Here is a 15,434-nt window from a genome sequence, read left to right as displayed (position 1 = left end):
TGGCAGCCTCAGTTCTTCGGTGTCGGCTTTTGTTGACAGTGGAGCTGCAGGAAACTTTATGGATTTAACTTGGGCTAAGGCCTTAGGCATTCCTCAGTTACCTTTGGGTAGGTGTGTCACCATGCATGGCTTAGATGGGAGTCCGCTGTCTAATGGGATTATTTCTCTCCATACACCCCCTGTACTACTTACAGTAGGAGCTCTACATTCCGAGAAAATCGAGTTCTTTCTTACACATTGCCCAGCAGTTCCAGTTGTTTTGGGTCACCCTTGGCTGGCCTTTCATAATCCCACCATTGATTGGCGGTCGGGGGAGATTTCACAATGGGGTACTTTTTGTGATAAGGAATGTATCACGTTTCCAGTCAAAGTAGCAGCTATCATTCCAGAACTCATTCCGGTGGAATACCAGGAGTTTGCTGATGTTTGCTCCAAAGGCAATGCGGACATTCTGCCTCCCCATCGGCCTTATGATTGTGCTATTGAGTTAATTCCTGGTGCCGCATTGCCAAAGGGAAGATTATATGCATTATCCGGGCCAGAAACTGCGGCTATGAATGATTATGTAAAGGAGAGCCTTGAGAAAGGATTTATTAGACCATCAAAATCTCCTTTAAGTGCAGGCTTCTTCTTTGTGGAGAAAAAGGATGGCTCGCTTAGACCTTGCATTGATTTTAGAGCCCTGAATAAGATCTCAGTTAAAAACACCTATCCTTTGCCGTTGATTTCTGTACTCTTTGATCAGTTACGTTCTGCTGTGATTTTTTCTAAAATTGACCTTAGAGGAGCGTACAACCTCATCCGAATTAAATCTGGAGATGAGTGGAAAACGGCCTTCAGTACTCAGTCGGGTCACTACGAATACCTGGTGATGCCGTTCGGCCTGTCCAATGCTCCAGCAGTTTTTCAAGACCTCATTAACGATGTGCTCCGTGACTTCCTAGGGAAATTCGTGGTCGTTTACTTAGACGACATCCTGATTTTTTCTGAATCAATGGAACAACATGTTACCCAGGTGCATCTGGTTCTTCAAAAGTTACGCGAGAATCATTTATATGCCAAGCTGGAGAAGTGTGAGTTTCATGTCACGGAAGTATCTTTTTTAGGGTACATAATTTCCCCTCAGGGATTTTCCATGGAACCAAAGAAACTCCAGGCCATCCTTAGTTGGGCGCAACCCACCAATTTAAAAGCAATTCAGCGCTTTTTAGGGTTTGCGAATTATTATAGGAGGTTCATTCATTCTTTTTCTGACCTGGTTGCTCCCATTGTAGCTCTGACAAAGAAAGGAGCGGATCCTACCAACTGGTCGCGTGAAGCTGAGTTGTCCTTCCGGGCCTTGAAACAAGCCTTTGTCTCGGCTCCAGTCCTCAGACATCCTAATCCGGAATTGCCCTTTGTGGTGGAGGTTGATGCCTCGGAGGTTGGAGTGGGGGCTATCCTTTCTCAAAAGGATCCGGAGTCTCTGGAGTTACATCCTTGTGCCTTTATGTCCAGGAAACTCTCCTCCGCTGAATCCAACTATGACGTTGGTAATCGGGAGTTACTGGCGGTAAAGTGGGCTTTCGAGGAGTGGAGGCATTGGCTGGAGGGAGCAAAACATACTATTTCGGTATTGACTGACCATAAGAACCTGCAATACATTGAATCGGCTAAGCGGCTTAATGCCCGGCAGGCACGTTGGGCATTATTTTTTACGCGTTTCAAATTTATAATCACTTTCAGGCCTGGTTCTAAGAATACTAAGGCTGATGCCCTGTCACGTAGCTTTCTTCCGGTTCACAATAACAATCCTGTTACCCCCATACTTCCATCTTCGGTCATCTGGGCGGGCCTCACAAGATTTATTTACCCAGTTAAAACAGCTTCAACACCAAGCTCTTAGAATTACTCCTGCTGGTGGTCTTTACGTCCCTGAGTTTTTGAGAGCTACTGTTTTAACGGAATTCCATGATAACAAAGTTTCAGGGCATCCAGGAGTCTCTAAGACATTGGAGTTAGTCTCTCGCTCAGTATGGTGGCCTGGTCTTTCTAAAGACGTCAAGGAATTTGTTTATTCATGTCAGGTTTGTGCACAGCATAAGGTTCCCCGTTCCTTGCCCATCGGGCATCTTATGCCCTTAAATGTTCCTCTCAGGCCGTGGTCTCATATTTCCATGGATTTTGTGGTTGACCTTCCCCTTTCAGCCGGATTCCGAGTCATATGGGTGGTAGTGGACCGTTTTAGTAAAATGGCTCATTTTATTGCTCTTCCCCGATTGCCTTCTGCCCAAGGGTTGGCAGTTTTGTTTCTCCGCCATGTATTCAGGCTTCATGGGTTGCCTACTGATATTGTCTCTGATCGGGGTCCACAATTCATCGCACAATTCTGGAAATGTTTTTGTACCTCATTGAAGATGAAATTGTCATTAACATCCGGTTACCACCCACAATCCAACGGGCAAACCGAACGAGTTAACCAATCATTGAAACAATATTTGCGCTTGTATTCAGCCAAACTCCAGAATGATTGGTCCGAGTTTCTTCCGTTGGCTGAATTTGCTTACAATAATTCTTGTCATTCCTCCACTAAAGAGTCTCCATTCTTTTCAGTTTTTGGTTTTCACCCCAGAGCTAATTCTTTTTTTCATCATTCCTCAGTCTCCTCGCTAACCTTAACCTCCCATCTCAGAGCCATTTGGAAAAAGGTGCACCTTGCTCTCAGAAAAGCGGCCTTTCGAGAGAAGAAATTTTCTGACAGGCTCCGACGTCCTTGCACTTTTAAGGTGGGAGATAGGGTGTGGTTGTCGACTCGCAACATCAGGCTTCGACAATCCTCGGCTAGACTGGGACCCAAATTTATTGGGCCATTTCTTATTATTAAAAGAGTCAACCCAGTTGCCTTTCGGTTACGTTTACCAAGATCTCTCAGGATTGGAAATACGTTTCATTGTTCCCTGTTGAAACAATACGTTTCTTCCAGTAGATTTCCTCGGAAGATCTCTCAGGGTAGATCTCCAGTGGATGTACAGGGACAACAGGAGTTCTTGGTAGAGAAGGTTCTCGATTCCAAATTGTCCCGGGGTCGGCCGTATTTTCTAGTTCACTGGAAAGGCTATGGTCCGGAGGAAAGGTCTTGGGTCCTGGATAAGGATCTTCATGCCCCGAGGCTCAAGAGGGCATTTTTTCGGGAATTTCCTCAGAAACCTGGCGTTCGGGGTTCCTTGACCCCTCCTCAAGGGGGGGGTACTGTTAGGCGCCGGGGTCTGCTTGTCTGCGCGGCCCGGCACCTAGCAACTAGAGACGCCGTGCGCGTACAGCCGCCGGCTCCCTAGCAACGCTAGACGCCGGGCGCGCTGAGCCGCACGGACCCTAGCAACGGGGACGCCACTGGCGGACCGCGTTCCCCATTGCTAGGCTTTAGGAAATTAAGATATTCACCTGCTCTCTGGCCGTGCAGCAAGGCAGCTGCACGGCATTTATTCTAATCAGCCTTTAGCAGCTGATTGGAGGACTCCTTGTTAAATACACTCCCAGGGCTTCTCACAGACGCCGGTAATAGCTTCCTGCATGCTGCCTTTGTTTGCTGAGAGTCTGTTTCCAGTCCTGCTGTATCCGGTCATTCCAGTCCTCAGAAGTCCGGTATTCGGGAGTTGTCATCTCATCCCAAGAGGTCGTTTGGTTCCCTGGAGTCCTGACTGATCACCATTTTATATCCAGTGGTGTTCGTGAGTTGCGGCTCTGCCGTGTGTTGCGGCTCAGCCGCTTTACCTTTTTATATTTTGTGTTTGGAGCATTTGCGGAGGGTTCCGCTTCCACAAGTCCTCTCTGGTACTCGGCGGTGCCGGGTAGGAGAATTGGACAAGTGGATATTTTGGTTGTCCTTTTCCCTGGCGGTTTTTCCGCACATATTATAGTTTTGAGTTTGCTTAGCCCCTGGCCTGGTTGTTTAGTTAGAGGGCTTCTTGTTATCACCCTGTCTCGGGTTTCCCTTTGTCTCTCATTAAGACCGGGGGGCATCGAAGTTGGGCAGACATAATCTGCCCTTCAAACGCGGCTGCCAAGGGCTCAAGAAACCATAGTCTCGCAGGGGATTTCTGACAACACGGGTGAGACAACAGAGTTAGGGCGCCAGGGGCTATTTTCCTGTCCTGCTCCCTTCCCCAGCATTCCGTTCCAGTGCTCCTGTCCTTGCCATAAGATCTCCTCTGACCAGAGTGCTGGAATCATAACAAGCGTAGGATCTTGATCCGAGGCACCAACAGGCTCAAAGTTCCCAAGATGCACAGCGCAGCCTCCTCTATAACCCCGCCTCCATGCACAAGAGCTCAGTTTGTAAGTTGGTGCCATGCAGTATGCAGGCACTTTACAGGGGGCTGCCTCAGGCAGCCTATTCAGAGCTTCATTTTAGAAGAAAACAGATTCTTGTCAGAATATTACAGGGCTGCAGCAGGACTAATCTCACAGACTTCCCTGAGTGCAGCTCTGTCACCCCCAGCAAAGCTGTATACTCCCGTGCTCTGGTTGCCGGGTCACTGCAGCGGAGACTCCGGTTTCTTCTAACAGGTCAGTCACACAAATGCCGTCCTCCCGGATCGCGGGGCCACTGACAAGGGGGAGGTAATGGGGCTTCTGTGCCCGCACTTTACCGCGATCCAGCGTGGCCGTAGGAGGCGGGCCGCGTGCGCGCTGGTGTGGACACTGATTACCAGGCAGCCGCTCCACTAGCCACCAGGCACGTTGATGGGCACAGGTCAGGTTTTTTTTTCTCTATATTAACCCCGTTTTCAGCCCGCAGTACCTGGTGGGGATGCCAGCAGGGGGAGCAGGTCGGACCGGAGGCCCCTCCCCCCAGCACCAGGGCACCATTTCAGCAATGCCCTGGAGCTGCATATCTCTCACTCACTCCTGACCAGCGGCCATCCTAGCTTGAGCTGAGCTGTTTCTAGGACTGCTGGGGTAAATCCTCCTCTGTAGAACCGCCTGATTGCCAGTGCTGTGCTTCTTACAGGACATTTAACTATTCTACCTGTCACTGGGAGTTAAAAAATAGTGCATACATTCAGGGTTGTGGGGTACAAACACCCTGTGATATACATCCAGTGTTTACTGTGCTTTGATATATCTATTGTTAACACGTATAGCCATATTGAGTATTACTTTGCATTGCTAGTCCAGTGCAGTTTTATGGTACATCATTTCTGCATGGTACGCTTGTGACTATGGGGCAGATGTTTTAACCCGGAGAAGGCAAAAGGAAGTGATAAACCAGTGATATGTGCAAGGTGCTAAAGGCACCAGCCAATAAGATCCTAACTGTTAATTTACATATTGAGCTGATTGGCTGGTGCCTTTATCACCTTGCACATATCACTGGTTTATCACTTTCTCATGCCTTGTACAGGTTGATACATCTGCCCCATTATCTGTTTGTGTGCATGTAGCTGCTGCGTGGTTGCCCTATTAAAGGGTATTTCACTCAGTGGGCTATTCCTATATTGCTATACCTGAGGGGGCCAAGTGTTTCAGGTTTTTCTTTCTGTTTAATATAGGATTGTATCACAAGATATACTGATGGTGTATTTTTACTTGTGATTTCTGATCACCATATAGTCTATATATCTTGAACTCCCGGTCTGTGCTATCATAAGCACACTTTACTGAGAGTTCTTGATAGGTATAGTGCTGCCACAGTTTGTACCAGGTTGCCCAATATTGTGCACATAGTCATGTCTGCTACACGTGGCAATGACGCTGGGGCTTCTCCCACACTGCCTGGTAGTGAGGCCGCGGACGTAAAGGAGGATAATATGGCAGCTGAGAGTTCGGGTTCAGGGGGTTCCTTACCTCCCAATGGGTCGGTAGCACCTGGGGCATCACAAGACCCACCTTGGGCTACATTTTCCACATTGTTAAACACGCTTGTAACTAAATTGACTCCCCCTGTGGGACCACCTGTGCCACTGCAACAGTTTCTGGTCCCTGATGTTAACCCGCCATGGGCGGATCAGCTTTCCACTCAGTTACAGCATTTGAACCGACCTATGACTAAATCTAAGTGTCACTCTCGCCTGACTAAGACCAAGTCGTCTTCTAAACGGGCCATTACCTCCTCCCAATCCACTGCTATTCCAAACACGTCCTCTGATAAGGACGGCGCATATACTGACCCCACAGACACTTACAGTGATGTTTCTGATGGGGAAGGGAAGTAATTGGGCTACCTTTTTCACGCTATTAAACACGCTTGTAACTAAATTGGTGTCCCATGTGGGACCATCTGTGCCAATGCAGCAGTTTATGGTCCCTGCTATTAATCCGCCATGGGCCTACTCAATATCTACTCAGTTACAGCATTTGAACCGGTCACTGACTAAATCTAAGTGTCACTCTCGCCCACCAAAGACTAAGTCATCTTCTAAATGGGCCATTTCCTCCTTCCAATCCACTGTTATCCCGGACACGTCCTCTGAGGAGGATGGTGCATATACTGATCCCACAGACACTGACTCAGATGTTGCTGATGGGGAAGGGAAGTTCTTGGTCGATGTCCCGGATTTGATTGAGGCAATCAGGCTCATTCTTCAGGTGTCTGATGAGCCTGAGCCTGAGGCTGTCTCCAAGAAACCGGATAGGTTTAAACATAAGAAGGAGGTTAAACAAGTTTTACCTCATTCTGAACACCTGGTTGACATACGTCAGGAATCCTGGGAAAATCCAGGGACAAACTTCACACCGAATAAGAGACTGTTGGCTCGCTATCCTCTCTCTGCAGAGGTCTGTAAAAATAGGGAAACCCCTCCGCCTGTAGATTCTCATGTGTTGCGTATGGTTGTTTCCTCTGTTCTGTCAGTAATTACCGTCACCTCTCTGAAGGAACTGACGGATAGACATCTGGAGGGCTGCTTAAAAGCGATTTATACCCTAACGGGGACTGTGCATAGGCCAACAATTGCAGCGACTTGGGCTGCTGAAGCTGTTGAGGCGTTGGCTCAGGAGCTTGAGGTGGAACTGCCTTCCAATGCATCTGAGCATGCTCGACAGTGTCTCTCATATATTGCCACGGCTTCTCTGTACCTTAAGGATGCGGCCTCCGATGCAGAGGTGCTCGCAGCCAAGGCTGCTACTACGGCTGTCTTGGCCAGACGTATCCTTTGGTTGACATCCTGGTCAGTGGATATGGATTCCAAGAAAACCCTGGAGGTGCTTCCTTTCAAGGGAGACATTCTCTTTGGAGAAGACCTCAATAAGATTGTGACTGATCTGGCTACTGCTAAAACAGCTTGCCTACCTAGTACAGCTCCTTCGGCACAGAAGGCTAAAAGTACTTACTCTATGCCCTTTCATCCTCCAGGAAAAGCAAAAGGTCAGGTGTACCCAAAGCAAGCTCGTGCTTCCAGACCTGCCAAGCCCAGACCGAAGCATACCTGGGCCGCCCATCAGCCAGCTTCCAAAACTGACAAGCCTGCTGCATTACGGGGCAGGCCTCCCTCTGGGGGATCCCAGGGTGGGGGGCCGACTTCTAGGTTTTGCCCAGGAATGGTTGAAGACCACTTCAGATACCTGGGTGAGGGAAGTCATCGCTCGAGGTTAGGCCATGTCCTTCAAGAATCATCCCCCTCATCGATTTTGCCGGACAGATGTGCCTCTGGATCCGGCAAAAGCAAACACACTGCACTCGGTGGTACATTCCCTCCTGACAACAGGAGTGGTAGTACAGGTGCCTCTAGATCAGAGTGGCAAGGAGTACTATTCACCGCTGTTCCTAGTCCCAAAACCGAATGGGTCCTCGCGGCCCATTCTCAATCTGAAGTCCTTGAACAAGCATGTGTGGGTCTCCAAGTTTCGTATGGAAACACTGCGCTCTATTGTTCTGGCCTTGGAGCCTGGGACTATATGGTCTCCCTGGACATACAGGATGCCTACCTACATATTCCTATTGCGGTATCTCATCAGCAGTACCTGAGGTTTGCGGGCATTACCAATTTCGGGCGTTACCCTCTAGGTTGACAACGGCTCCCCGAGTTTTCACCAAAGTTATGGCGGTCATGACGGCTACACTCCACCGTCAAGGGGTCAGGATCTTACCGTACTTGGACGATGTGTTGATCCTGGCAAATTCCCCAGAACTTCTCCTGTGTCATCTCGATCTGACGGTCCAGTGCATGATGGCCCACGGGTGGCTGATCAACTGGAAGAAATCCTCCCTGGTTCCTGTTGGGAGCATGTTACATCTGGGAGCGTTATTGGACACTCACAACCAACTGTTGTTCCTGTCTCAGGAGAAAGTCCTGAAGCTTCAGGACAGGATTCGATGCTTCCTATCTCATCCGCAAGTGTCGATACATTCGGCAATGCAAGTGCTGAGAGTCATGGTGTCGGCTTTCGACATGGTGGAGTATGCTCAGTTACACTCTCGCCCTCTGCAGAAGTTAATTCTGACCAAGTGGGAAGGCCTGCCTCACCAGATCAGATCTCACATGATCTCATTGTCTCCGGAGGTCCACCTGTCACTGAGCTGGTGGCTTCAGGACCAACGATTGAGCAGGGGCTGTCCCTTCTGGATATCCAACTGGGTCCTTCTAGCGACGGGTGCCAGTCTGAGAGGTTGGGGCACAGTGTTGGAACAACACTCTCTTCAGGGTCGGTGGACCAAGGAGGAATCTGTTCCCCATCAATATTCTGGAACTGCGGGCAGTGTTCAATGCATTGACAATGGCCTGGCATCTAATACAGAACAGACCTGTTCAAGTACAGTCGGACAACGCCACCATGGTGGCGTACATAAATCATCAAGGTGGCACTCGAAGCCGCATGGCAATGAGGGAAGTATCACGGATTCTTCAGTGGGTGGCACGCCATCTGCCGGCCATATCCGCAGTGTTCATTCCAGGCGTCCTGAACTGGGAAGCGGACTATCTCAGTCGTCAGGACATACATGCCGGAGAGTGGAGCCTCCATCCGGAGGTGTTTCAACTTCTCGTGGACATGTGGGGTCTTCCAGATGTGGATCTGATGGCGTCTCGACACAATCACAAGGTTCCAGTCTTCGGAGCACGGAAAAGGGATCCTCAAGCTGCGTTCATGGATGCTCTGGCAATTCCATGGAACTTTCAGCTACTGTATGTGTTCCCTCCAGTGTCACTCCTGCCCAGAGTAATACGGAAGTTCAAGCAAAAAGGAGGAAACCTGCTTCTGGTCACTCCAGCGTGGCCCAGACGGCACTGGTTCTCCAATCTACTGGGTCTCTCATGGTATCGCCCCCTTCTACTTCCACAATGACCAGACCTCCTCGTTCAGGGCCCTTGTGTTTACCAGGATTTGGCCCGTCTGGCTTTGACAGCATGGCTCTTGAAGCTTCCGTCCTGAAGGCCAAGGGTTTTTCTGAGGCGGTCGTTCAAACTATGTTGAAGGCCCGTAAGCCGGCTTCTGCTCAGATCTACCATAGGGTCTGTAATGCTTACTTTACTTGGTGTGCGTCTCACAATCATGACGTTTTCAAGTTTAGTACGGCCAAACTATTGGCCTTTCTACAACAGGGCCTGGACTTAGGCCTGCGTCTGGCCTCCCTCAAGGTTCACATCTCTGCCTTGTCGGTTTGGTTTCAGAGGAAAATTGCTACCCTACCTGATGTACATACATTCACTCAGGGTGTGTTGCGGATTCAGCCTCCTTATGTGCCACCTGTGGTCCCTTGGGACTTGTCGGTGGTTTTGGAGGCCTTACAAGAGTCTCCATTCGAGCCTCTTGCATCTGCTGACCTTAAAGGGCTTTCCCTTAAGGTCCTATTCTTGCTGGTGACTGCTTCAGCAAGAAGAGTCTCGGACTTGGGTGCTTTATCCTGTAAGTCTCCCTATTTGATTTTTCACCGTGACCGGGCGGTTCTTAGAACGCAGCCAGGTTATTTTCCTAAGGTGGTGTCTTCCTTCCACCTTAACCAGGAAATTGTGGTTCCGGCCTTTAATTCTCCTGAGTTGTCTTCCAAAGAGCGGTCTTTGGATGTGGTATGGGCTCTCCGTATCTATGTGAAGAGAACTTCCTCCACTAGGAAATCTGATTCTCTTTTCGTATTGTTTGGTTTTCACAAACGTGGCTGGCCTGCTTCCAAGCAGACACTGGCCAGATGGATTAGAATGGTGATTGCACATGCTTATGTACAGGCTGGTCGTCCGGTTCCTGCTACCATCAAAGCCCATTCACCTTCTTGGGCAGCCCACCGTGGTGCGACCCTTGAACAATTGTGCAAGGTGGCTACGTGGTCCTCAGGGAACACGTTCATTAGGTTCTATGCCTTCGATACTTCCGCCTCCCAGGATGCTTCCTTTGGATGCTGGGTTCTTGTGCCCGCTACAGTGAGTCCCCTTCCATAAGGAACTGCTTTAGGTCATTCCTGATGTTAATACTTGTGGAGACCAGTGTACCCCACAGCAGAAAACGAGATTTATGGTAAGAACTTACCGTTGTTAAATCTTTCTGTGAGGTACACTGGGCTCCACAAGGAGCCCACCATGACGCACTTAGCTTCTTTGGGTTGGTATGGCATAGCCGCTGACACCCTCTCCTGTGGTGAGTGTGTGGTGTAGCGATTGTCGTCTTCTGCTACTGCATTGGGCTGGTTAATGAAACTGAGCTCCTGTGCATGGAGGCGGGGTTATAGAGGAGGCAGCGCTGTACATCTTGGGAACAGTCAAAGCTTTGAGCCTGTTGGTGCCTCGGATCAAAATCCTACTCTACACCCCGATGTTAATCCTTGTGGAGCCCAGTGTACCTCGCAGAAAGAGATTTAACAACGGTAAGTACTTACCATAAATCTCGAACGAGTGTGCTAGCTGGTTTCAGCTCTTGCCTGTTTATCCATAGGTCATGCAATGATATATCTTGTGGATTATTATTATTATTATTATTATTATTATCATTATTAAGGTTCAACATATATCTAGCTGCTTTAATGCTTTAAGCTATAGGGGGTAATTCTGAGTTGATCGCAGCAGGATTTTTTTTTAGCAGTTGGGCAAAAGCATGTGCACTGCAGGGGAGGCAGATATAACATGTGCAGAGAGAGTTAGATTTGGGTGTGGTGAGTTCAATCTGCAATCTAATTTGCAGTGTAAAAATAAAGCAGCCAGTATTTACCCTGCACAGAAATAAAAGAACCCACCCAAATCTAACTCTCTCTGCACATGTTATATCTGCCTCCCAGAGGCGTAACTAGGGTTTTTGGAGCCCAGGGCAAGATGGAAAATGGCGCCCCCCCCCCCCCCTTAAAAAAAAAAAAACCACTAAAAGAAGCATGTGCGTGCGCCGAAGGCGCGCGCGTCCAAAAAATGGGCGTGGTCACACTCAAGAAGGGGTGTGGCTACGCTCCAGAAGGGGTGTGGCCACTGAAAATGGCCCACAGTGCCAGTTACATTGCCCCACGGTGCCGGATACATGCCCCACGGTGCCAGATACATGCCCCACTCAGTGCCAGTTACACTGCCCCACTCAGTGCCAGTTACACTGCCCCACTCAGTGCCAGTTACATTGCCCCACTCAGTGCCGCACTCAGTGCCGGATACAATGCCCCACTCAGTGTCGGATACAATGCCCCACTCAGTGCCGGATACAATGCCCCACAGTGCCAGATACATGCCCCACAGTGCCAGTTACAGTGCCCCACAGTGCCGGATACAGTGCCCCACAGTGCCGGATACAGTGCCCCACAGTGCTGGATACAATGCCCCACAGTGCCAGTTACATGCCCCACAGTGCTGGATACAATGCCCCACAGTGCCAGTTACATGCCCCACAGTGCCAGTTACATGCCCCACAGTGCCAGATACATGCCCCACAGTGCCAGTTACATGCCCCACAGTGCCAGTTACAGTGCCCCACAGTGCCAGTTACAGTGCCCCACAGTGCCAGTTACAGTGCCCCACAGTGCCGGATACAGTGCCGGATACAATGCCCCACAGTGCTGGATACAATGCCCCACAGTGCATTACATGCCCCACAGTGCCAGTTACATGCCCCACAGTGCCAGTTACAGTGCCCCACAGTGCTGGATACAATGCCCCACAGTGCCAGCCCCCCCCCGTGCCGCCGCCGGACCCCCGTGCCCCGTCACTCACCTGTGAGGGGAGGAGAGCGCAGCGCAGCGCCTCTCCTTTCCCTCGCTGCTCCAGGTCTCCGGACGCCGGCGACTGTCTGGCGCCGGTTCGCTAGCCAATCAGAGCTCGCGGACCGGCAGCCAATCAGGAGCCGGTCCGCAAGCCCTGATTGGCTAGCGCCGGAGACCGGACACGGCAGCGCTGCTGGCAGCGCTGCTAGTGCTCCCAGCGGCGGTGAGGGGAGGGAGAGACGCTGCGCTTTCTCCTCCCCTCACATTTAGGGTTAACGGGGCGAGTGGGGCATGATGCCCTGGACGCCGGCGGCGCCCCCCTCTCCTGGGCCTGCCAGGGCGCCCAGGGCGCGTGCCCCACTCGCCCTACCCTAGATACGCCTCTGCTGCCTCCCCTGCAGTGCACATGGTTTTGCCCAACTGCTAACAAAAATCCTGCTGCGATCAACTTGGAATTACCCCCAATGTCCCTTAGGGGGTGGCATAACTGTATTTGTTCATTAACATGTACCAGCCCCTGAAGAACCCTGATATCAAAATGAAAAGTCTCCAGTCCTCACATTTAGACTATCTCTCCACCCAGGACCCTAACAGAGGGTCAGCCAGCACCCTACCAGCAAACTGTGAGAGGGAGGGTCTCTCGTCACGCATTACGCAAGATTGTCTAGTAATTGTTTTGCGTCATTATTCTGTCATGGAAGATAGGAGTAATATTTGGACATTTCTGATTTTCAAAATGTTATTGGCACCAAGGGAGCAGTATTTCCTATGGATATTCACAAATATATCTGACACAGGTTGGCAATAAGAAAAATGTGCATGCAGGTTAATCCAAGAAATCGGTCTGTACATGTACACTCAGTGGTCTGTATAGGGTTCCTCATGCAGTTACACGTACTCCCGACCCTAAGGTGGCTTCTCGCATTTGCATAATACAGAAGGACAAATGCTGCTGCTGCTAGAAAAAATCCACGGCAACTGCACAGTGGTGCAAAAGTGCTCCGGAGTGCCTTGTGCCTCCTAAGTGAATAACATCACACAGAGTGGGCGGGGCTTTACTGGAAAGTGTATCACTACCCGGAGAGATTTTGCCCGATGTGTCACCGATTTTTGTTATTTTTTTTACAGGCTACCCAGATTGATCGCCTGTAAAAAAAAAAAAAGCCCTTTCTCCAGAAAACACAAAGGTTCAGTGAAATCTGTGTTTTCGGTAGAGACAGCCCCATTTTCTCACAGAAACGGGGCTGTTACTGGGGAGTAGGTTTCGCCTGTCTGAGGCAGCCGAAACAAAATCCCTGATGACCGGGACAACCTGCAGCGTCCCATGCCCGCTTCAGCAGATGCAGGCTGGGACTGCAGGCATCCGGAAGCTTCCCTCGGCACCGTGACCCTCGGCGGAGAAGCCAGGGCAGTGCCGTGACCGCATCCCCCCCTCTCCTCTACCCCCGGCAGCCGTCACATGACGGGGGATCGGCCATGTGACTGGGGGAGCAGGAGTAGCAGCGCTGCACCGGGTGCTGTCAGCCACCGGCACCCAATGCAGCTTCAGGTAACCCCCGATAAGCCGCCGCTCGTGCTGGCTTATCGGCGGTACAATTAGCTCTGGTAAATTACCGGGGCTAACTGAATATCCCCCTTAAAGTTGGGTGGGGTGTGTTAAAACTGAATTCTAAATTACAGTGTCAAAATAAAGCTGTCTATTTGTGGAGTACATGCAAAAGCAGGCAGTATTTACCCTGCATAGAAAAAAAAAAAAGATTTTACTCACCGGTAAATCTATTTCTCGTAGTCCATAGTGGATGCTGGGAACTCCGTAAGGACCATGGGGAATAGCGGCTCCGCAGGAGACTGGGCACAACTAAAGAAAGCTTTAGGACTACCTGGTGTGCACTGGCTCCTCCCACTATGACCCTCCTCCAGACCTCAGTTAGGATACTGTGCCCGGAAGAGCTGACACAATAAGGAAGGATTTTGAATCGCGGGTAAGACTCATACCAGCCACACCAATCACACCGTATAACTCGTGATACTATACCCAGTTAACAGTATGAACTATGGGGGTCATTCCGAGTCGTTCGCTCTGTATTTTTCTTCGCATCGCAGCGTTTTTCTGCTTAGTACGCATGCGCAATGTTCGCACTGCGACTGCGCCAAGTATTTTTGCTATGAAGATAGTTTTTTTACTCACGGCTTTTTCTTCGCTCCGGCGATCATAATGTGATTGACAGGAAATGGGTGTTACTGGGCGGAAACACGGCGTTTTATGGGCGTGTGGATAAAAACGCTACCGTTTCCGGAAAAAACGCGGGAGTGGCTGGAGAAACGGGGGAGTGTCTGGGCGAACGCTGGGTGTGTTTGTGACGTCAAACCAGGAACGACAAGCACTGAACTGATTGCAGATGCCGAGTAAGTCTGAAGCTACTCTGAAACTGCTAAGTAGTTTGTAATCGCAATATTGCGAATACATCGTTCGCAATTTTAAGAAGCTAAGATTCACTCCCAGTAGGCGGAGGCTTAGCATGTGTAACTCTGCTAAAATCGCCTTGCGAGCGAACAACTCGGAATGACCCCCTATAACTGAGCCTCTCAACAGATGGCTCATAATAATAACCCTTTAGTTAGGCAATAACTATATACAAGTATTGCAGACAATCCGCACTTGGGATGGGCGCCCAGCATCCACTACGGACTACAAGAAATAGATTTACCGGTGAGTAAAATCTTATTTTCTCTGACGTCCTAGTGGATGCTGGGAACTCCGTAAGGACCATGGGGATTATACCAAAGCTCCCAAACGGGCGGGAGAGTGCGGATGACTCTGCAGCACCGAATGAGAGAACTCAAGGTCCTCCTCAGCCAGGGTATCAAATTTGTAGAATTTTGCAAACGTGTTTGACCCTGACCAAGTAGCAGCTCGGCAAAGTTGTAAAGCCGAGACCCCTCGGGCAGCCGCCCAAGAAGAGCCCACCTTCCTCGTGGAATGAGCTTTTACAGATTTAGGATGCGGCAGTCCAGCCGCAGAATGCGCAAGCTGAATTGTGCTACAAATCCAGCGAGCAATAGTCTGCTTTGAAGCAGGAGCACCCATCTTGTTGGGTGCATACAGAATAAACAGCGAGTTAGTTTTTCTGACTCCAGCCGTCCTGGAAACATAAATTTTCAAGGCCCTGACTACGTCCAGTAACTTGGAGTCCTCCAAGTCCCAAGTAGCCGCAGGCACCACAATAGGTTGGTTCACATGAAAAGCTGATACCACCTTAGGAAGGAATTGGGAATGAGTACTCAATTCCGCCCTATCCATATGAAAAATCAGATAAGGGCTTTTGCATGACAAAGCCGCCAATACTGATACACG

This window comes from Pseudophryne corroboree, chromosome 1, assembly GCF_028390025.1.
Source record: "Pseudophryne corroboree isolate aPseCor3 chromosome 1, aPseCor3.hap2, whole genome shotgun sequence".
NCBI classification, from domain to species: domain Eukaryota; kingdom Metazoa; phylum Chordata; class Amphibia; order Anura; family Myobatrachidae; genus Pseudophryne; species Pseudophryne corroboree.
Note: the sequence above shows the minus strand (reverse complement) of the source record.